This window comes from Cavia porcellus, unplaced genomic scaffold (genome assembly GCF_034190915.1).
Source record: "Cavia porcellus strain 051 isolate PalLab524CR breed Dunkin Hartley unplaced genomic scaffold, mCavPor4.1 scaffold_22, whole genome shotgun sequence".
In the NCBI taxonomy this organism is placed as follows: Eukaryota; Metazoa; Chordata; class Mammalia; order Rodentia; family Caviidae; genus Cavia; species Cavia porcellus.
In genome coordinates, this window is record NW_026947505.1 from 64,613,586 (window position 1) to 64,636,953 (window position 23,368).

At 41.4% G+C, this 23,368-nt stretch overlaps 2 long non-coding RNA genes across 3 annotated transcripts in view; both read right to left on the reverse strand.

The window, feature by feature from the left end:
- Nucleotides 1-6,953, reverse strand: part of LOC134472147 (uncharacterized) — a 41,345-nt gene extending 34,392 nt beyond the window's left edge. Inside the window, exon 1 of the long non-coding RNA XR_010042031.1 lies at nt 6,887-6,953. This is a non-coding gene — a long non-coding RNA (uncharacterized LOC134472147). The remainder of the gene's footprint in view (nt 1-6,886) is intronic.
- A 2,396-nt stretch (nt 6,954-9,349) lies between these two features.
- LOC134472148 (uncharacterized) lies at nt 9,350-15,799 on the reverse strand. Of its 2 annotated transcripts, none has more exons than XR_010042038.1 (3): nt 10,865-15,799; nt 10,444-10,512; nt 9,350-9,898 (listed from the first exon to the last, which is right to left on the reverse strand). It is a non-coding gene; the product is annotated as an uncharacterized LOC134472148 (long non-coding RNA). The 2 variants fall into 2 exon arrangements; XR_010042039.1 differs by having other exon boundaries at nt 10,444-10,507; nt 10,865-15,795.
- Nucleotides 15,800-23,368: the final 7,569 nt, after the last annotated feature.

Below are 23,368 nucleotides of genomic sequence, written 5' to 3' on the forward strand. Positions count from 1 at the left end.
AAATGGCCCTCAAACTGCACAAGGAGACCTTCTTAATTTAGCTTTCCCTGTCTTCGACAACAGTGAAAAAACTCAAAAAGAGGAAAAAGAGGCACAGAAAAAGAATTTTGCTAAATATCAGTCTGATCTCTTAGCAGTGGCACTTGGGGCTCCCAAAACAGAAAGCCAAAACAAGGCAGAGTTGCCTGAGTCCCTCTCGGACCATGCTTCAAGTGCAGCATAAAAGGACATTGGGCAAGAGAATGCCCCAGTCCTGACATTCCTTTGGGGCCTTGCCCCTATTGCAACCTCAAGGGCCACTGGAAGAGCAACTGTCCTAGCCACCAGAGGGCAGGTAAGCCGTCCTCTAATTCCTCACCCTCACAGGAGACGCCATCACCACCAGATTCATCACTGACTGATCTGCTTGGACTTGCTGCTGAGGATTGACGGGGCTCAGGGCCCACAGCCTCCATTAAGGTATCCTTCTTGGAGCTCTAAGTCTCATTGGAGGTCTCAGGTAAGACACTATGTACTTGTGGACATGAGGGTGACTTTTAGTGTACTTCCTGAGTTTTCAGGTCCTTGTATTAAGTCCTCAGTCTCTGTGGTGGGTGTGGATGGCCAGCCTACGCAGCCTTGGCCTATTCCATGCAGATTCCAGACTCTCTTCTTTACCCATAGCTTCCTAGTCATTCCAACATGCCCCACACCCCTTTTAGGTAAAGACCTCCTTCAAAAGCTTAACTTCTCCTTTACCTTCTCCCTCCCTACAGCTCTAGTCCTCCAAACAGCCTCACAGTGTGCCGCAAAGTCATCCCCTCCCCTTTCTTCTTCTCTGGTTGATCCCATAGTTTGGGATATTTCCAGTCCCACCCGCACTCCCCATGCCATGCCTATTTTAAATCATCTCAGGTATCCTTCAATTTTTCCTTGTGTTCCCCAATATCCCGTAGCTCCCAATCATTTACAGAGGCTTAAACCTATAATTAAGCTCCTTTTAGACAATGGTTATCTTAAACCTACCCATTCCCCTATAATTCTCCTGGTACTCAAGCCTGATGGGTCCTATCGCTTAGTGCAGGACCTTAGGGTAATCAATAGTGCTGCTACCCCAACTCACCCAGTGGCGCCAAATCCTTATACCATGCTGTCTCATATCCCTCCTTCCACCACTCACTTTACAGTTGTAGATCTTAAAGATACATTTTTTAACATCCCCCTACACCCTGATTGTCAGGATCTCTTTGTGTTTACATGGAGCGATCCAGACACTCTCAGGTCTCAACAACTTACTTGGACAGTGCTCCCCCAAGGGTTCAGTGATAGTCCCCACTTCTTTAGCCAAGCACTCACTGCTGATTTTACAGAACTTGATCTCAAACCTAGCATCCTCCTTCAATACATAGATGACCTTATCTTATGTTCTCCATCCCATACGCTGGCCACACAGCATTCAGCTAGTTTCCTTAATTTCCTTCCCAGTCGTGGATACAGGGTCTCTCCTGCTAAAGCCCAAATAGCTTCCCCAAAAGTCAAATATGTAGGTCTCTCTCTCATGCCTACCACTCGTTCCATCACTACAGATTGTATAAGGCTGTTCTTCTAGATCTCCAGGCGCCCACAACTAAACAACAGGTTACATCTTTCCTAGATTTAGCTAATATCTTTCATCTCTAGATTCCTAACTTTGCAGCTCTAGCTCAACCCCTCTACAAGGCCTCTAAGGGTCCCTTATTAGGACCCCTAGACCCCACTATGCCCATACATGCCTCCTTTCATAAATTAAAAGAGGCTCTCCTAAGAGGTCCAGCCCTTACCCTTCCTGACCCCACCCAACCTTTCACTCTATATACTACCTCTCAAGGCCACAATGCTGTAGGTATATTAGGACACAAGAAGCAGTAGCCTACTTGTCAAAACAGTTAGACAATACAGTAAAAGGATGGGCTTTCATCAGAATAATGGCAGACTTCTTGACACAAGTCATCAAGTCAAGAAGATCCTGGAGCAAACTATTCCTGAGAGAAAGCCCTGAAAGAAAATAACCTCCAACCCAGATTGATATACCCTGATAAATTGTCCCGAGAAATTAACAGAGAAACAAGATGCTTCCAAGACAAAGAGAAATTTGGGGAATTCACAACCACCAATCCAACTCTACAGAGAATACTTTAGGGCATTCTAGAGAGAAAGAAACGTACTAGGATTCCAGGAACCGCGACAGAGAAGCCTCAATGAATGGAGCAGAAAACAGAACAAAGAAGATAAGCAGACAACTGATGGCAAAAAAGAGCTTAACAGAAATGAGGCCGAGACGGTTGGTTATAATCTCTAATATAGATGGCCTTGATACACTAAATAAAAGAAAAAAACACACGTGGAGTAGATCAGAAGGCAGGGTCCACTGACATGCTATTTATAGGAAATATAATTAACATGGAAAGAGTATATGGACTAACAATCAAATATGAGAAAACAATGCTGTATGTGACAGAGAACCAGAGAGTAACAGGGGCAACTAGACCAGTATTTGTGGATAGGTTGGGAAGACAGGCTTTAATAGGTAAAGGAATACAATTACAGATCAAGTCCAGGAGAGAGAGGGTTCAGAACCACTTAGGTAAATAGCAGGTCCCCCCCCCCAAATTTAAAACCAAGGGCATTCATTGGTCAGACCCAAAAATGCACAGTGTAATCTGGGGAAGTGAAAGGGGAGGGAGAGTCTTAAAAAGATGGCAGAAGATATTGTTAATAGTGTATCAGGATTTAAAACCCACAGTACTCGCACCACTCTGCTTAGATAGATTTTATTCTTTTTTTGATAGATTTTATTCTGTGCCAGTTTGTCTACTTGCATTAGATTTGAGGGCACTGACAGCTATCCCAAAAACATCAGGATATAGCACAGTAATCATCTTTAATTTCCTATTATCTTAATCTAGCACCCTGTATGACTTATACTGTTTTATCATGACTAATCTTAGTTAAATATCGTTTGTTTGATTACTGTTTGGTATCTACAGATTTTATTCAAAACTGACATGATTGATAGTATCAGGTCTGAGAGTATAGGCAACTACACTGAAGATGACAAGACTCTATGATACATATTCTGGTTTGATAACTGCCTGTTTTTGAAGTTTTATACTATATACAAAGTTCTGTTTTTATTAATATTGTTATGTACTGATATATTCAACTATACTATGTCTGATATATAGCCAATTCTATTGAAGATAATGAGACAACACAGGAACTATGGTAGAACTCCTTGTACTATGGTCTTATATGTCTTTTTTGTTTCATGTGTTTATAGGAATATGTTTTGTTTTGTCTTGCTTTGTTTTGTTTCTCCCTCTAATATAGAAAGGATAGAAATACATGTTAAGACTCATGCTTGTATAGACTCTATAAACAGTTTATGAGAACTGATCTCATAAAAGAGACACTAAAGTACCCAGTGATGATCCTGGATTGTCATAATGTGAAACCCAGCAACAGTATTATTCTTTGTCCAGAGTTATATTAGACTGCTTGGGTTTCTTCAATCTCAGCATAACCGAAGATGTGGATAACTGCATATATGTTTAAGTGTATAAGATTGATCACCATATTACTAAGTTTTTGTTGGATAGTTGAACAGAACCGTTTGCAGTCTCGCTGTTTGAATTCCCACTTTATATGTTCCAGTTTTGTATCTTGAACAACTTAAAAGGACAGTATATAAACATTGATGAGTGATTTCTTACTATTTATTTTTTCTCTGAACATATGTATTATTTCTACCCATTTTCTGTTTTGTTTAGTCTTTCTTTAAATAAAATTTTTTTAAAAAGAAGGGATGGAGACACAGACATGAACAGGAAGAACACCACGTGATGATTGAGAAAGCGACTGGCATTATGGAGCTGCAGGCATGCTGAGGGCTGTTGGCAGCACCAGATGCTGAAACAAGCAAGGAATGATCACCCCTGAGGACCTCCACAAGGAGCTAACCTTACCAACACACCTTGACTGGAAACTCTTAACCTATAGAATTGTGAGAGGATTAATTTCTGTTATTTTAAGCTACCCAGAAAAATGATGGGCTCCTTGTGTCTGAGCTCTTGCAGCTGCAGCCCTACTGACACAGGAAGCTAAGAAGTTTACGTTAGGGCAGTCTATTACAGTACACTCACCTCATCATCTAAACAAGCTCATCTCACACAAGGCACTCCCTGCTCTGATGGCCCGTTCTCAGCTTCAACAGGTACACCTAGCCCTCTCTCAGGACCCTTGTATCTCTGTTGCAACTAGTGGCCCTCTTAATGTGGCAACTTTACTTTCCACCTCCCAGGGCCATCCTCGCCGTGATGTGTTGAGGTCTTACAGATGACTCCCACCCCTTTCCCTCACATTAGTAGCACACCTCTCTCTTTAGCCTTTGACACATGGTTCATAGATGGCAGTTCAACAAACACAGACAGCCAAAAAACAGCAAGATATGCAATAGTTAACTCTTCAGTAATCTGAAGAATGGTAGCCTTTAGAGAAGGATGTGTGACTACTGGAGCTGAGTCAAAGTTATAGTCAAAAGTTATGAGTCAAAAGTTATAGAGGCAAATCCACTGCCACCTAGGACCTCTTCCCAGAGGGCAGAACTTGTTGCACTTACAAGGGCTCTTACACTAGGAAAAGACAAAGTCATAAATATATACACTGATTCAAAGTATACGTTTAGCATTTTACACTCTCATGCCTCTATCTGGCAAGAATGGGGTTTTATTAACTCTCAGGGCACCCCCATCATTAATGTACCTCTTATCCTTAAACTCCTAGAGGCAGCACTGCTCCCAAAGCAGGCAGCAGTTATTCATTACAGGGGACACCAGAATTCTGCAGATCCCATTGCTCAAGGCAATGCTTTTGCAGATTCACAAGCCAAGTTAACTTCACAAAGGCCGCATCCTTCTCATCTTCTCCCAAACAGTCTACCTCAACCTAATTATTCACCAGAGCAGCTACAGCTACTTCATAAGCCAAGTTACATGCACAACACTCAGGGATGGATTTTCCAGGGATCAAAACTTGTTCTCCCAAATCAACAGGTTTTAGACATCATTGCTGACTTACATAACTGTTTTCATATAGGATAGCAGGCCCTATACAAATTCAGCCCCAGTAGTCACACATCCTTCTCTAAAGGCTACCATTCTTCAGATTACTCACACCTGTCATCTCTGTGCTAGGACCTATCGTCAGGGACACATACCACCCCCTTCCTTTCCTACTCATCAATTTCGAGGACACACCCCTGGTCAGGACTGACAGGTAGGTTTTACACCTACCTGAGTTTTACACTACAAAACTCTCAAATATCTTCTCATCTTTGTTTGTACTTTCTCTTGATGAATATAGCATCCTAAGGTTTGGCCTACCTCAGAGTATTCAGTCAGATAATGGTCCAGCCTTTATTTCTCAAATCACTCAACAGGTATCATCAAGCTTACACATCACCTGGCACCTATACATTCTGTACCATCCACAATCCTCAGGAAAATTAGAAAAGGCAAATGGCCTCATAAAGACACACCTTAAAAATCTCATTTTAGAACTACACCAACCTTGGCCCCAACTTCTGTCCTTAACTTTAGCCAAGCTCAGGGCACTTCCTGGGCTCCTACATTTTTAAGTCCTTTTGAACCTTATGTATGGCTGACTGTTCCTACCTCACAGTCTTCCTACTCCCCAAAGTCCCCCTCCTCTTGCTGACTATATCCCAATCCTCTCCTTCCTCCAACACCTTTTAGGATAACATGCTTATCTCTGCCTTCCTCAGCTCTCTAAAGGGGCCAAACCAGATCCTCCCGTGTCCCCAGGAGATCTAATTTATCTCAAATGTTCTAAATCCACAGGACTACAACCAAGGTGCAACGGCCCCTACTTGGTCTTCTTGGCAACCCCTACAGCAGTCAAAGTTGCTGGACTGCCATCCTGGTTCCACATCACTCAGGCTAAGCGGTGCCCTCCCAGCCCTAAATCTAACCATCCTGAGTGGTCATCTCATCTTCTGTCGCCCACCCATCTCTGCCTCACCAAGGCCTCACAGCCACAACTCTCAGGCTAAAGTCATGTTTTATTATCCAATTTGGTTCCTAATTTCTTACATTCTATTAATTATCTTTTTTACAGCAGGACTCCTCCCACATCATGTGTAAGATTGTCCTTATGTTGTTCTATATGACAACTGTCTTAGTTCTCTCCACCCTCAGCTGTTTAGTCAAAGTGAGACCCCTGAAGGCCTGGGCTCTTACCTTCCTTATGTGACACAGCCATGGCCCTCACCACCCCTCTTATTCTTTCCAGCTCAACTGCTGGACCAGAGATAAGCCCTACCTACCTACACTCTTAACTTCTACACTTTCAGATGGGGGAATAGTCACCTCTCATAACTTCACTCCTAGAATAATCACCTCTCATAAGTTCACTCCTCCTAACTACACTTATTTTTCAGAATTCTACTTCACCATGGCAATGATTCTATCTCACCGTGGTCCTGATAAAATGACATATCTAAATCAAAGACACAGTTCCTTCTACGTCACCTGGGTCCTTAAATATGACCTCCTCAATGCACCTTGTCTTTTTGTTTTTCCAGTCTAACGTGCAGGCATTCACCAACGATAAAGTTGTTCTGGCTGAAACACCTGGCACCAGCTTCTTCATGGGCATCAACCTTCATCCCATCCACCTTCTTAAACCCCAATCAGCAGGAAGTAGTAAGAGAGAGAGACTTCACCCTTTTTCTAACAATAAAAAGACAAGAATGAAAGGATTTTTCCCTACATAGGACATTACAGCAGTGGGAGGCAGGACCAAGGGATGTTTACCTGGAGGTCATTTTCCCCGCCTTTAGGCAACTTACCTGTGGTGTGAAAAGAGCTGCAATCAGCTACTTGTGCATCAGCAACGCCACCACTAGGCACCACCCCAGACAAAAGCTCTGTGTGTTCCCTCCACACCACGTGTCCAGCAGAGAAAGCCAGGCCCCTGCCAGTCATGGGGTTTCTCTCTGAGTTCTTAGAATAAAGGCCATTTTTACTTTATATTCTCTTTCTTTTACCATGCTTAAAATCCTATCAATATGGTCATCTGGAAGGCCATCACTGAGAGGAGGCTGAGCATGCCCATGGGATTACAAAAAGAGTGGAATTTAATGTCAGTAAAAAGCTAAAGTCATGCCCTAGAAGCCACATCATAGCAAATGCTTCACTCTCAGCCTCTGTAAAATCAGAGTAATAAAGGTAGATTAAATACCTGCCTTATTTTTCTTATGAAGTCAGGAATTCTCCCCTTTTCTACTCTGAAAGTTCAAATGCACAGGGACTAACTTTTTTTAGCTTTTATAAATCTAGTGAGTTCAAACTTGTTGCAAGCTGCTGTTATGGTTTACATCTAAAATGTTTCCCAAAAGTCTCGTGTGTTTGGGAGGTGGTTGGATGACAAAGGAACTCTTCTCATCAGTGGATTGATTCACTGATGAATTCAAGGCCAAATGAATTGTTAGAAGCTGGATCCTGGTTGAAGAATGTGGGTAACTTGGAGTGTAAGCTAGAGATTCTCTCTCTCTCTCTCCTCTCTCTCTCTCTCTCTCAGTCTGTGCCATGCTACCATGCCATTTCTGCTAGCCAGCCACAGACTAAACTCTCTAAAGCCATGAGCCACAATAAACCTCTCCTCCTTTAAGCTGCAAGTATCAGTTATTTTGTCCCGGTGACAAGAACATGACTAATACAGTAGCTTTTTCAGTTTTTGAGTTATTCCCAACCAATGCCTTTCTGAAAGGAGAAGCACAAAAACAGAAAATTTTGCTGACCATTCTTAATCACCAAGAAGTACACAAAATTGGAATGTAGAAAAAAGAAATCACACTTCTCTTTAAAGATACATCAGCATTTTGTTTACTTGGCACTTGCTTTATTGAAAATAGCTGAGAATCAAGAAACAAACAAAAGAGACCTCTGAGCAGCCAACATCTGCATCACAGAGCCCACCCTTGGTAATGAACTTCATGGAAAAAAAAATGTCCTAGGGCCCTGAGTTTCCTCTTCAGAATATTTTAAAGGTTTGTTGATGTGGCTTCCAATTGAACAGCCCGATGAGAACAGTAAATTAAAATAAAAGGACTACGGCAGAGAGAAAGAGACAGAGAAAAAGACAAAGACAGAGACAGACAGAGGAAAGGAAGAGGGGAGAATGGAGGAGGGGAGGGAAAGGAAGGGAAGGGAAAAGGGGAGGACTGCAGGCGCATCAATCAGCAAGAGTGAGCTGATGGCCCACAGCAAGGGTGGGAATGGGGAGGCCAACTACACACAAACAAAAGCAGCTTAGGATCATTTAGTACAAAATAAAAACATTTTACATACTACCACAGACTCCTGAGGGCACTACAACTCAGCATGGTGGCCTAAGCTGTCATTATAAAAAGTTAGATTACATTTGGTATACTTTTAAAAGGCAGAGATGTTCACAAACTATGATAACAGTAAGCAGAGACTTATAGCGTGATCCATTTGTTCCTCAAAAGGCATTTCTTGTGGAGCAGACATGTGCCAGGAAACGTGCCAGCAGTAACCATGTGCCAGGCAGAAAAACATAAAGGAACAAAACTACAATTGTGTCTGTTCTGAGTAATCTTCAGATATCTGAGCAGCTCAGCTACGGTAGTCAGAGAAATGGATTCTCTGTGAGACATCCTTGGGAGTGTGCTTGGAGAGAACATTTATTAAAATACCAATGTTCTCAGAAAATCTAAATGATTCAGGCTTCCCTCATTGGCAAAATCAGGCCGACTTTATCTAAATGGATTACATTTGCTGGAAAAACAAACAAAATGTGAAAATGATTCTTTCAGTAGAAGGACTCTTATTGTTTACTTATGTGTAGAAAATATCTTCAATAGTAAGAAATTAATTTCATGACTTTTTTTATAGTTTTGAGGTTTACAGATTAGAAAAAGGAGACACTACTCCAAAAATATTTCTTACACAGCTATATTTTAACTGTATCATATTTTGTTATTATGGGTAAACTCTCTTGGCAATAACAGGAAAGTCACAGGAAACCTGAAACTTTTCTTGTAAAAATTAAAGTGCCAAATAATGCTTGTCAGACTTTGAAAATAATGCCAAGTCTCTCCCTTTTCTCTGTCTGTCTGTCTCAGAGTGTGTGTGTGTGTGTGTGTGTGTGTGTGTGTGTGTGTGTATTCATGCTTTTGCAAACCCAGATAAGATGAGAAGATGAAAGAAAAAAAATGAAGAAGCCAGAAATAGTCTCATTAAAAAGGTTTACGGACCCTGTGGAATGTAATGAGTTAGAGAAACTGACATTATATGTAATTAAGATGTCTAGTATTTATTTCAGCCCAGGGGACAATGCAAATGCTATGAATAGCAATAGTTAAATAACAGTAATCTGAGTTCTTAGATCCTGAGGTTGGGTTTTATTTTGCTTTGCTTTGCTTTATGTTGAGTGGCTGTTGCTTGTGAAGTTCTGAGACATGAAGCAGAAGTTATCCGCCTTGGTTTCACATGCTGACTTCCAAGCTGGAAGAAGATGACTGCATACATGTCTCCTGCCTGTCCTAAAAGCAAAGCTTTTCCTACCCTCCTGTCTCATCTGGAACAAAGTGGAGGACAGACAGGATACAGTGGTGACTCCACAGTGCACACTGCTCTCTAGCAGACGAGAATGGCTTAAGTCCTTTGCTTGCCTGGTGTAGATGCTGCGTTAGATCTCCCTGGGCATTTGGCACGAGGAGTGAACTGGTGAGCCAGCAAGAACTCTCTGTCCACAGGGCAATGCGCAAGGAGCAGCAGGCGATGGATACTTCACCACACTAGAGCATGGCTCTGTCTTCAAGGAAATCAAAATCTAGCTGGAGGGAAAACCACAAACATCAGTTAGGGAATTGTATGCCATAATTCATGATTAAGTAATAAATTAATATCATACTTGTTCAGCGAAGGAAAATTAAAATGAGAACAATTGGGAAAAACTTCATGAAATTCATGCACTTGGGCTTTGAAGGACGGTGCCAAAATTAATCTCAAATGCATATGTAAGGGAAGGACTGGCCTTCCTGTGTGGAGTTACTTGTGTGCAAAATGACCTTTAAGATTTTTCCCTGCTTTTTATTTCTCATTAATTAAAAAATAAAAGAATGCCTGTGCCCATGACCATCACCTGCAGGCATATATAAGACAAAGTAGTCAATTTAACAGATTCTGTGTTCTCTAGTCCATCTCCAAGCCTTTCAAGGTTTTAGGAAACACAAATCAAAAACAGTAAGCAGAAGACAGAGAAGGCTGCTGTTGGAAGCAGAGAGCAGTGGCTGCTAATGACCGCGAATGAAACAGAACAAAGAAAGCTGAGCAATTCGGGCCTGTGCACAGCTGGGGAAACGCCACGCACTCCCCTCACCCAGCCCAGTAGCCCCGGGCATCAGAGCTCTCCTGAACGCGCTTTCTCTCCTGGCTCCAATCTTCTTTTCTTTCAGTAAAGAAAAATAAAAAGGAGAAAAGAAAGCAATAGAGGTTATTTTATTGATTCATTCATTTAGTCAAGAATCATTTACTGAACACCTACTATTACTTCAAGTGCTCTAAACAGAGCCATAAATAAAAGAAACAAAATTCTTAGTTTTGAAGCTTTAATTCCAATGCAAAGAGAATTCTCCAGCTTAGTTTTTTTTAAAGAATGAGACTAAGAAACATGGACTCTATCTTGGATCCACTTCCCCATGAATCATTAAAGGTCAACCTAGATTTAAAGAAGAAACAGAACAAACACATCTATCCCACAGGGAGAGTTCCCTCTCTCGATCGGAGTCGTAGGCACGTACCTGTGGGTCCCCTTTCTTGCTCCCAGTTAGCAGTCTCAGGCTCTTCCGTGTGGTGGAGCTGGCCTTCTTTGGTTCACTTTTCCTCCACTTCTGCATCTTGTTTTCCTCAAACTCCAAAAGGTCATACACGTAGGCAACTGTGAAACTCCAAATTAAATTACCTGACTCCTTCATCCAGACCGAGGATCTGATGGGCTGAGCCTGCTGTCAGCAGCAGCCATGAGGACTTCATAGGCGCGTGGCCCTGGTGTACTTCAGGGGCTGAGAGCAAATGTCCTGGTTTGCAAGCTGTTCTTTTAAAATGGGAACCTAAAACCCTTTTCTTTTCTTTAATGAATTATTCTAGTTTTTCTTTGAGGCCACAGTGCTTGTTATATTTTCAGTTGTCTTTTTTCCATAACTCCTTTTAGAAATAAAAATAGGAAATGTTATCTAGCCCCTAGGAAGAAATATGTACATACATTCAAAAAGCAGTTTCATGCAACCTTAATAACCTGAATTCTATTTCCCTTTCTGTACATGATGGATGAAATTACTTTGATTATGCTGGCTTTCCAATTATTCATTTGTGCCAAGAAAGCTAGCCCTTGGAACCTAGTCACCTTGTTTATTTCTTCCTAACCTTGCCCTTCACAATCAGAAAATCAAAGAGCGTTGGAGTGGAAGGAGCTTCTGTGATTCCCAAAGGAAGGATTAAACTTAAAAGTCATACATACTGATTGACCGAAGTTTCCTAAAATTAAACCTGAGTGATTATTTCAATACCAATTTTTAAGCTGTAAAAATGATTTGGAGGTTCAGAGCTCTGAGTCATATGAAAACCTTGTACATATATAACCCATTTCTGTATGATGTATTTGGAAAAGATTTATTCTCATGTGTTCACTCTGTCGAAATCAGTGCTTTTCAAACTGGGTTCCTTGGAGACTCAGGATCTACCACACCCAGTGATGACAAGGAACCAGTTTCAAAAACTTCACATTCTCTGCCTCTATTTTGGCCATAGGTTCTCTGCTTTTCCTCTGTCTTATAGGTTAGGTTCTCAAGCACAAGTTTATATAAGTAAAACTCCTATTACTATTAAAAGATCAAAAAGAGGTATGAAAAGATGAACTTATGGAAATGAATGTATACACACACAAAAATACAGAGAGTCAATCATAATTATTGTTTTTCCACAAATACACAGACTAGAGCTAACAAAGGGTCTAGGATTAGACATGCATAATTATCCCTACTTGGAGGAATTCTTCACCATCAAACCCCAGTGCTCACCACTAACTTCCTAAGAGTCAACTCAAAAAGCATAAACAGTTTTGGCTACTTAGAATCCTGCAAATCTGTCTGTAATTTGTACCCATTATTACTCTAGTTAATTCAACAAAGCTTAAAGTAGGACTCAAAGATAATAAAGACGTACTACTTGTAGGCAACAATTTTTTAAGCCAGTGGGAAGCTAGACATGTAAGCAGATTAAATTACATGTTTTAAAAGAAGACCACCATTTTATACAAGCTATAAAGATAACCTGTCTTGATTATTTTTCCGGGTGCTAGGACCAAATATCTGACACCCAAAGCTGAAGAAGGAAAGGATTATTTAGTCCATCATTTGCAGAGGTTTCAGTCCATAATTGGCTGGCTCCAAGGCAGAGTGGCATGGCAGAGGGGCATCACAGAGGAGAAACAGTTAATGGCAGTCAGAGGTTGCAAAACAAGGAAACTTACCAGCTTTTTTTGTGCTTTTATATCCATGCCAGGCATTTTATATCTAAGCTACCAAAATTAGTGCAGTCAATGGACTGATTTAGTAATCACCCATCCTTAACCAAGTACCCTTAATCCTAGCTTTGTACCATTAATCAATCACACTCTCTAGTTTCAGCCATTACTTGAAAAGTCCCACCTGTGACCACATGAGGCTTTGGGGGAACATCTAGACACAAGCCATAACATCCCACCACTGGTTCCCCAAATACTCATGCATATACATTTTCCAATAAATAAACAGATTAAATGACAATATATTTTAAAAGGAGACCATCATTTTAAAATGATATGCACAAGCTATAATAGGAATCCCAAAAAGCCATACTTTGGAAGAGCCAGGAAAACCTCACAGAAGCAATGCTGGCAGTGCTCCAGGTCGAAGCACAATGTGAGGGGTGCCAGGAAGAGACCGGCTGGACAGGCCTGGAAGCGTGTGGTTCTGCAGTCACACCACGTAAACGACCTCATAGTCTACCTAGTTTGCAGAAAATGGGTAACCAACAAGCTTTTTGACCTAGCATTATTAAAAAATGGATAATTTGTCTACATAATGTGCAGAAGATGCGTAACCAACAAGAGTTTGACCTAGTATTATTGAAAAATGGAAGTTGTTTCCATCACGTTTTTCTTTTGTACTTTAACCCATTTCTATAAATACCAACTGCACCACTACCCCAGTCATAAAGAAACCTCAAAGTCATTACGTTCCCTGAGGCCACAGATATGGTGTCACCTCCCCATCTAACCTAGTAGCCCTTTCAATATTCACTCCAATTGCCCAATATTCCCTGAGCGAATAGTCTTCTCTTGATTATAGTTGCTGATTGCTATTGAGATTTTCAACCACGAATCAGCAATGGAATTTTTTTAAACTGCAGAAATACATAATACAAGTAAGGAAAAGAGTTAAAAAGGAAGCTCTTGAAAACATTTAAAATAGCTGCACAGCACTGAAAATCAGCTTAAGGGATGGCAAATGCAAATGGGCGCTCAGACGGGCCCGCTCAGTTTGCAAATCCTTTGGTAATGAAAATAGATCCACACTTTAATTTTTCAAACCATAAACCTCCCCGAAGCAAGTAAGAAAAGAGAAGAAACGGAGGGAAATGTTCTACAAAGAAAGTGGGTTTTGCATTTGATGTTTTTGAAGAACTCAGGACAGGGCTCCAGAAGCCGTGAAGGAGGCGGGGTTGGGCTGCCACCCCGGCTGCCAGCTGCCATCTCCGCTGTCTGCTTGGGTTGGGAGCAACTTTCCAGGGTCCTTCACTGTCCTGGGTCCTCTCATCTCCCTTCTTCCCTCAACAATCACATCAAACACCACTGCCTGGAAAGGAGACAGTACCTTCCTGACATTAAGCAATGAATGATTGATAACAGCTTTAAAATGCTATTTCTTCGATGGGGTATTTGCATTTTAACAGAGTACAAAATCTCCAGCCAAAGGAAGACTCTTATAGATGTGAACACATGAAAACAGTTTGCAATGATTTTTGCCATTTCCCCACAGACTCAAATTTACCTGGCAAAAAGTAGCTTGATTATTTAACAAGGAAGAAACTGAGATTTAGAAGTCACTGAGCTCTACCTGGAATACTTTCACAGTGTAAATACAAAATGAGGGTCAATGCATGTGGCTCCACCAGTGCTAGATGCCTACAGAGTCTCCTGGTTCCCTCTCCGGGGTGTCAGACAGCGTTTAGAGGTGCTGTGCTTCCCAGCAGAGAAAGGCCTTTCTCTGCGTTCCAAAGGCTGTTTCCAGCAAATTCCTGTTGCACACCATCTCAGCAAGCCAAAGCCATGCCCCCTAACAAGGTCTGGACCGCTGCCCTGGGCCTAGGAGGAGGGCTCTGCCTGAGATGCTCCTAGCCACGTAGGGGAAAAATGACAGCTGTCCTTTCTGTCTGTTATTCCTGTCTCAGAAATTCGCTTTTTATTCATTAGTCAATTCTCCATTGTTACAGTCTCCTATTAACATCAATAACACTTTGCATGACCCTTTCCCTGTTCAAGTTAAGATAAAAACAAAATAAAGTTTTTGTATTTGCCTGAAACTTGATGTTACAAAATTCTGCTCCCTTGTCTCCTTCATATATGTTCATCTCTGCCCTTCTGACGGTACCAGCAGATATCATTAATTTTTGCCAAGTTATTCAAACAAAGCAAAACACCTACTTCTATGGCCCATGTGTAACATTCTGGTGTATGAATTCACCAACAGGCACTGGCTCTGGGCAATGTCCTGAGCGTGTTGCCTTCTTCGAGGCCCACGTCCTGGAGGAGCCAGGTAATCTTAGTCATTGGGACCGCTGTTGGCTTTCCTACAAGTTCTCTGAAAAACCCAGAAAAATGGGCCATGGAAAAAGTAAAAATAAATAACTACTCTGGATTATGATAAATAAGTCATTTATAGAAAAATGGATACACTTGAGAACATAATATTAAGTGAAATAAATAAGACACCCAAACTTAAACATCACATGATTTGTCTTACGTGAGAAATCCAAGTTGTAGATAAAAATAAAAACAAAAATTAATAGGAAATAGGGAGCTATATCTTTCTCAAAATGGAAAGGGATCAAGAGATGAAGAGAGAGCAGGAAAGGGGGATGAAAGATGAAATGCAGGTGTGTTATGTACAAATACTAATACACACAAGGAATAAAACATTATGTACTTCAAACATGCACTAATAAATAAGAAGTAAAACAAAAATTGTGTGTTTACTTGTCACATAATATGCTGAAGAAATCAGCAAGCAAATGTCATGGTTACTTTCTTCATTGCTGAGACAAAATACCCACCACCCAAAATTAAAGGAGGAAAGGTTTATTTAGCTCACAGTTTGCAGCGGTTTCCGTTTATGGTTGGCTGGCTCCAGGCAGGGTGACTTGGCAGAGGAGGGCTGCAGGGGAGAAGCAGTACATGGTGGAAGCAGAAAGCAACAGAGCTGAGAAGTAGGACAGAAGCATCACCTGGCCTGCCTTCCTCCTGCCTGTCTATACTACGCACTGTTTGAGTGCCGTCATCCACAATCCAGCTCGGTCTTCCCATTGTCCACACCTAGAGCTATGCCACATAAATCAGTGAGCTGATTTAATAATCCCACATCCTTAACCTCAGGACCACACACCTACATCCAGCCACCTCTGAACAGCACACCTACGATTGCATGAGGCTTTGGAGGGACATCCAGACACGAGTCATAGCAATGACGAAGACAGAAAACAAACTGCCTAGGGTGTCGGAAAAAGCTGTGAAGAAGAAAGAGACTTAGAAAACGATAGCTTCTGTAAAGAAGCTTTCTGGAAAAGAGAGGCACAATCTTAGTAAGTACTATTGTAAGTTACAAACTAAATCTTTTTAACACTTCATGAGATACAAGCAAAGATTGAAGTCACTTTTTCTTGTGGTTGCTGGATTGTTTCTTTAAATACAAGACAAGTCTCATGGATTCTTGGCTACAACCAATAGGCTACCCAGTGTTGTTAATACTTTAGTACACAGTCTTTCAAAAACCCTACTAAAGTGCCTAAGATTCTAATTGTGAACCTGAGAGATTCAAGTCACCCATGGTGATCATACTTAACCCTCATAAGCTAAGCTCCAACACTTGAAATCCCTCTGAAAGACACATCTGTGTCCAACAAAATTATCTATGCATGTCAGTCATAGATGGATGTCCATAGGTCTCATATGTCAGCCTGTAAACCTCTCCAGTGTTTTGGTGGGGTTCTTTCAATGTGCCAAATGCTTTCTCAACTAACTGGTAAAGATTGTCACTATATAATAGATCAGCATAGATGCAAGCATTAGTTTACCACCCCCATCTGTTGCACCTTGCCAATTGATGCATGCGTATTTCAGACTAATGCAATAAGCATATAGTAAAAGAGTATGCACCTCACTTTTGTAAGAGGAATGATGGGATCCGTTCCATTTACCTTGTTCTCAAAAGCATATGGGAGAGAGTTAGGCACACTCCTGAGCTTTCCGCTTTTTATCTTCCATGGTTGCCTCCTGCCTGGTACACAGGACCTATCATCCAAGACCTTCAGTGAGGTGCCTGCTTCTCCAACAAGTTACTTCCATGAGTCTCCAGTAAGTAAGATTTCTCAGATTTAATTCATGTTGGAATCCTTTCACCATACTGCTCCCATAACTGCGTTTTCTAATGCATATCGATCATTCTGGATGGCTACTACCCATTCCTTTTCCTTGCTCTTCTCTGCTATCTCATATCCAGACTTTGCTTTGGGAGAATAATACCCTGGCTATCACCATCATGACTCTCTCTGCCAAGGGTTAGTAACTTGTCTTATTTCTTACAATCCTATTAATCCACTATTTTCTACCCCAGCACTGAACCAGACCATTATTTTCAATTCCTCGTTTTTCTCCCCTCATTTTAGACCAAAAAGATCTCATTTAATGCAATGGTTACGATTTATCCATTTTCCCAAAGCCTCTTCATTAAAATAAATACATAGTTCATCTAGAGGTTGCTGCCACTAACATACTTTTATATTTCTCTAAAGCAGAAGAAATCATGGCAGCTGATAAATGCAAGGAGAACTTTGAAAACAAGTCAGTGCTTTTTATAACCTAATTCTAAGTCCCTGAGATCATGGCGGTAACCTTTGCTAACTGGCTGGTGCAAACCCACACCCCATTTCTTACTTCCATGATTCCTCCCACTATAAATCAGACAACAGTTAAGTACACCTCCTCCTAGGATCCCTTATAGATAGGAGCAGCCTTGTGCACAAATCTGAGCGAGAATATGTGCCAGAAATCTGCTGAGGTCCTGGAAAAGCTTTTGGTTTCCTGAGAAAAAGCTTTTTCCTGAGAAAAGCAGCAAATATAACTGGTTTCATCCCATTTCCCCGTCTTTCTGCTTTGAAGTGAAGACATTACCTGGATCTGAAGCAGCCACTATGGGACTGTAAGTAACAAACACAAGAGAAACTCTGTCTTGACCTCGTTTCTGACCAAATCTATCAGCAACTCTGATGCTTTTTCTGTGTGTGAAAAAAGTAACAAACAGTGGTTTTCTATAGCACTCTTTAAAAGTTTCTCTACCTTTTCTCACTATGAAAAAGACCCCATCTTAAATAATCTCCATTTTTCTGAAAAATCATTTTTTTCCACTTCAGCATGAAAGATTTTTAGGAATTTATTTTAGGAATAAATTCTTAGACTTTGTGAGCTCTTGAGCTTTACTATATCTATCACTAAGCTGACATTGTGTTATATCATTATTACAATTATGTTAGTTATTCTTAAATACATTAAAATTGTTATTAAGCCCTCCCTGCAAACCAGCAGCATGCGCAGGCTGCCACTGTCAGGGAGACAGCCAGACCCCAGCTTTTCCCTGTGATTTAGCACCATTCATGAAATACGGGGAAGAGAACAAGAAGTCTCCAAAAAGCAAGCCCTCCTTGCAAATCAGCAGCATGCACAGCAACTGGCTGGTCCAGAGAAACATAGGCTGTGATGATAGCTATTGAAGTGAAATATAATTTGATGCTTGTGATGTTTAGTATTTTACTGATTCTGCAGATCTAGGGTCTAGGATCATCTAGAGGATAACAATATGCAATATAGCATTTATGAGGTGTTTCCTTCTGAAGGCAGTAGCCATTGTTAATTCCCTATTAACTTGTTTTGAAGTCCTATATCATTTTCATTGTTTTGTTGGGTTGGGTTTTGTTCTGTCTTGTTGTTTTTGTTGTTTGTTGTATCTGATAGCATGGGAAGCTATTTCAAAGATAGCAAGATATATTGTGGTAACCATTTTGGATTTAATATTGTCTTGTTTTAAAGTCCTTTATTGCATCCATTGTTTTTTTTTTATTGGTTCTATTCTGTTTTGCTTGATTTTTACTACATCTGAAGTTTTCTGCAGCTATCTTGAATACAACAAGAGACATTAGGGTAACCATTGTTGATTTCAAATTGTTTTGAAGTCCTATGTCACTCTGGTTTGTTTTGGCTGTTTTGGTTGGCTTTATTCTGTTTTATTTTCTTGGCTTTATTCTTTTTAAAATGATAAAAATATATAAATAAAACTAATGTGATTGATGTTGCTATATATTTCATAAGTAAATTTTGTTAAATAAAATTATCATTCCATCTATCATATTTATTGTCAATATATCATTATATTCTCATACTATATAACACAGTAATTGTCTATTTATTGTTTTTCTTCTTTGCTAGAATGAGTACTAATAACAGTGCCTAGTACCAAAAAGCCATGTGGGAAATATTTGTTGAATAAGCAAAAGAATCTTACCCCCTCCCCCCCAAAAAATGCTAACTTAAATTAGCCTGTTTCAAGCAAAAATATTTCAATGAGTATGTTATTAAGAGTTCAGTTTAAATGAAGAGTTCATCCTGACCTCATACAGAAGGAGCCTGGTAATTAGTTTTAAAAATAAATTACATCATTTTGTTATTTCAATTTCCCATAGGCAATTAGACTTTTGATTTTAAAATGGCAGTCTGGGAAAATAAGTCACTTTAGTAGACTCCTGTTGTGGCCGATGTCTGTCTCAGATGTCGTATCTAGAGCACAGAGTCATGAAAACAACTTCTCTCTTCAGCCTGAGGGGCCAGGGGCAAGACACTGACCCATGAGTTCTGCCAGTTAGTTTTCAAATCCCATTCAGAGCTCCTTTTATGATTACCATCATCTCAAAGTATATGCCCTCTGATTTCCTCTGTGCTAATTTTTAAAAAGAAAAACTTTATGGTTTTTTTAGTTAATCCTCACTACTAAAAACAAGTGAAGGCAGGAAAGAAGAAATCTGGTAGCACACAGTCGTTTCATATCAAACAATTAATGGTTGAATTTTGAGAGCACGACTCACTTGGTGAAAGTGAGCTCATGTTCAAGCATTAATTCTGGGCCACCTCAAAGGTTACCCACAAGAAAAGGACCCAGAAAAGTTCTTCATGGCTGTGGCTGGGCCGGTGATGGGACCTACCGCAGGACACACATCAGCTGCTGCTGTTACCCTCATTTGCTCAGCAGGACACTGCTGAACACTTAGCAGCAGCCTGAAGCCTCGTGCCGTGCACGTGGGAAAGCCAGGACAGCCTGTCAAGTCCTGACCCACTCTCCTGTCCCCAGAAGGACAAGACCCAGCCAGAGTTTCCACTGCAGAGTTCTGCTTTGGTGAACTTGACAGCCGGACTGCAGCCAACTCAACTCCAAATCAGAAAGGTTTTTCCCAAAGCTAAGCACTTAAAACATTTGTTTTTCTTATAAATCCCTGCAGAAAAAATTATACAAACTTGGCAATTTAAAGCAACACACCTTTTTCATCTCATGGTCTTAAAGAGTCAAAAAGTTTGGCACAAGCTCTCTGTATCCTCTAACTCAAGACATCTTATGAAGCTGTAGGCAAGGTGCCAGCCAAACTGAATCTAATATGAAGGCTCATTTGAGACAGGATATGAATTGAAGCTCACATAGCTGCTGGCAGGACTCAGGACCTTGCAAGCTGTTGGGTAAGGAGCGTCAGCTCTTTGCTGACTTTCAGCCAGAAGTCACCTTAAGTTCCTGGCCATGTGGGTCTTTCCACAGAGAAGTTTCATAATGCAACAGTTTGCTTCACCGAAGGCAACAAGAGAGAACTGCTCAAACCAGATACCGTCTTTCCAGGTTTCAGCTTCATTTTCTTTTCTCTCACATTCAGCCACTATGTCCTACTGACCCTGACACTACAGGGTCTCTCAGTTCTGTGCCCTCCTCCCACGCAAAGTGCTAAGAACTCATCCTCTCTCTATGGAGTGTGCACATTAGAGACAGCCATCAACCTCCCAGAAGGTGGGGACAGCCGAGGTACAAAACATGCTGACTTCCAGACTGTAAAAGTCACGATCCTGGCTCATTTGAAACTAGCATGACACCACTGAACAGTGTTGGGAAGACAGGTTCAGTGCTGTCTCCACAATATAGTTTGTTTTTAACTTTCAGAGGAACTTTTAGAAACATGGTGAAAAACTAGAAAGTGACAGCTTTATCTTATTTTCTATTTTAATATAATTTAATATCTAATAATGGTTATATTTTACAGTCTACTGGGAAAATTCCTGAAATCTTGACCATCGGCTCTCACAGCTGATGCGCCCACACACTGCCGGTCCTCCTCCCAGCATTCACGGTGTTCTCTAACCAAAACAGACACTGCAGCACAGAACTGATCTGACCACTCTCCCTGCTCTGCTTGTGGATTTTCATGGTCCAAATCCTTTACCTGTGTGTGTAAAAACCTTAATCCTCTCACTGAACCTACGACTTCAGCTGTATTTTCGGTCAAAATTAAACACAAGTGATTACAACACTTACCAAAACCTAAGCCAGGCCTAGGCACTCAACATGTGTGTGTTAAGTGTATATGCAATAATGATAGAAGCTAGTCTTTCTTACTGTCTGCATTTTACAGGTGAAGAAAATGAAGAGTATGAAGTGACTTACAAAACTTCACGTACAGAATAATGAGGCTGGTCCAATAAGCCCAGATCCTCAGGACTAGAATGTGTCCTCAGCAGCTGAACACTTCCCACATACATTACGACCATCCTATCTTCTTCCTGTCACACGCATTTCTTCTCCCCCTTAGCATGCCATGTCCCCAGCGACTCCGTGAACACAATCAACCTGCCCTATCTTCCCAAAGAGCTGTTACTCTAGGACAGTTGCATGGTGCTCTGAACTGGGAATAAGAGAAACTCAGAAGCTCAAGAGTTTACCCCTGAGAGTCAAGCAACGCTGCAAACAGGGTTGGTGTGGGGCTAAAACGCCTTTATCAGCAAAACCGAAACCTCATTTGCTCAAGTGCCAAAGCTTACAGAAAGTAGCAAAGGTGTCTTAGAGTTGAAAATAGTCAAAATGTCTTCTAGTAAAATGTGAACAGGGTCTAGCTAACTGTGTGTGTGTGTGTGTGTGTGTGTGTGTGTGTGTGTACCCACATGCGTGCTTGTACACACCCCAGGTTTTGTCCATGTTAGATGTATGTGATACCCCTCAGCTACACACCCACCTCTGTAACTGTCTTTTACTAATCTACCATTCAATTAGCTAGAGAGAAAAAGGGGGAGGAGAGAGAGCTAAGAACGGGTAGATGGAGAGATGCACAGAGTAGATGAGAGAGGAAGAGAACTCAGAACGCCATCCAAAGCAACAAACTTCACCTATAGATAATCCATTGCCAGGATCTGTGTGATGTGTTAAAATCTAGAGAAGTCTAGAATATTACAGCCCGACCTCATGTCTTCTAAGTATTTCTTTACCCACTTTGGGATAATAATTTCCAGACATAAGGGAAAGAATTGGACAGAAACAGGTGGAAATTCCGCTGAACCTCCTGCAAGACATTCTGAGAGGTTTACTCCACATATGTAAATGAGGTGAGTTGGGCTAGAAATACAAAAACTCTTGAGAAGCTGCCCATGAATTTGTTTCCGTCTTCTCAGGTTGGCCTGATAAACTGAGTATTCACAGACTGGATTTCAGTGGGACAATTCTTTGGATTTCTCCAGAGGCTCAGGCAGGTTGGCACCTCTGAAAGCCAGAGTAAAGTGGGCAGGGGACAAAGAGAACTGGGGTGTGCTGGGGACCTTGCTGCAGAGGGAAAAACTAGCACTACTTCTAGACTGGGCGCTTAAGCAATGTGGGGATCTAAGTTTGTCTCATTGGGGTCTCCCTTGAGGCATAATCACGCAGAAGAGTAACACCTTTCTAAGTCATAGGAAGCCTCCTTTCTGTTCTCACGCATAGTGTAGAGAGCCAGCCTGCGGAGAACTCGGTCTCCAGGGGACCCTGTATAGCTCCAGAGTAAGCAAATGGTTTACAAAGGCCTATTTTCCTCAGTCTCAGACATTCTCTACACAGGTCTAAACACTTAACGTAAGGGAGAACCCAAGCAATGTCCTGCAACAAGTTTCGGATAAAAAATGTGATCACGTCAGATGGGGCAAAATGTGAAGCCCAGTGCAGATGCATCTGGGATCCCTGCTGGGGCTTGAGCTCCAGGTCCTGACTTCTGGTGGTGTAATCGGAGTATCTGAGACCATACAGCCAGGAATGCTCTTTCATATAATTTAGGCAGACTTTGTTCTGAGGAGACGCAAGGTTGAGTCACGAACAGGGGAGGGGAGGGCACACAGACCCTGCAGTCTTGGTGAGCCCCAAGCTGATCCAAGGTAGCTGAACCCTGGAAGTGTGTGCGGCCATGAGAACTCTGAATTAGCTGCCAGACAGAGTAAGTGCCCTAAAACCAAGATGCATTTTAAAGCACTTGCATTCTGAATATTTATGCACAGGTCAAGCCTCATATTTCATTTCATTAATGCATTCATATTGCACCTGTTTGCCTCTCCCGGCGGTGCTTTACATATCCAAATGAACAGATAGGGATTCACTCCAGGTGCACTGGCTCTCTTCCCTCCCGCCTCTGACACTCTCCTCCCCACACGGGCAGGAACCCTGCCCTCTCTGCCCTTCTGGGTCAGGACTGCAGCCCCAGGCTCCCACCCTTACAAGTGCCCACATGTCTCCTTTTGTTTTGCCACAAAAGATGCTAGGCCAGAAACGACGTCGCTTTGATTTCAAATCTAAGCATTAAACAGTCTTTACCAAGTCACCGGGCCCCTTGGCTCCAATGAGGAGGTGATAAATGAAAAACTTGTTAATCCCGAGTGCTGCGTTTGTCAAAATTCTTTA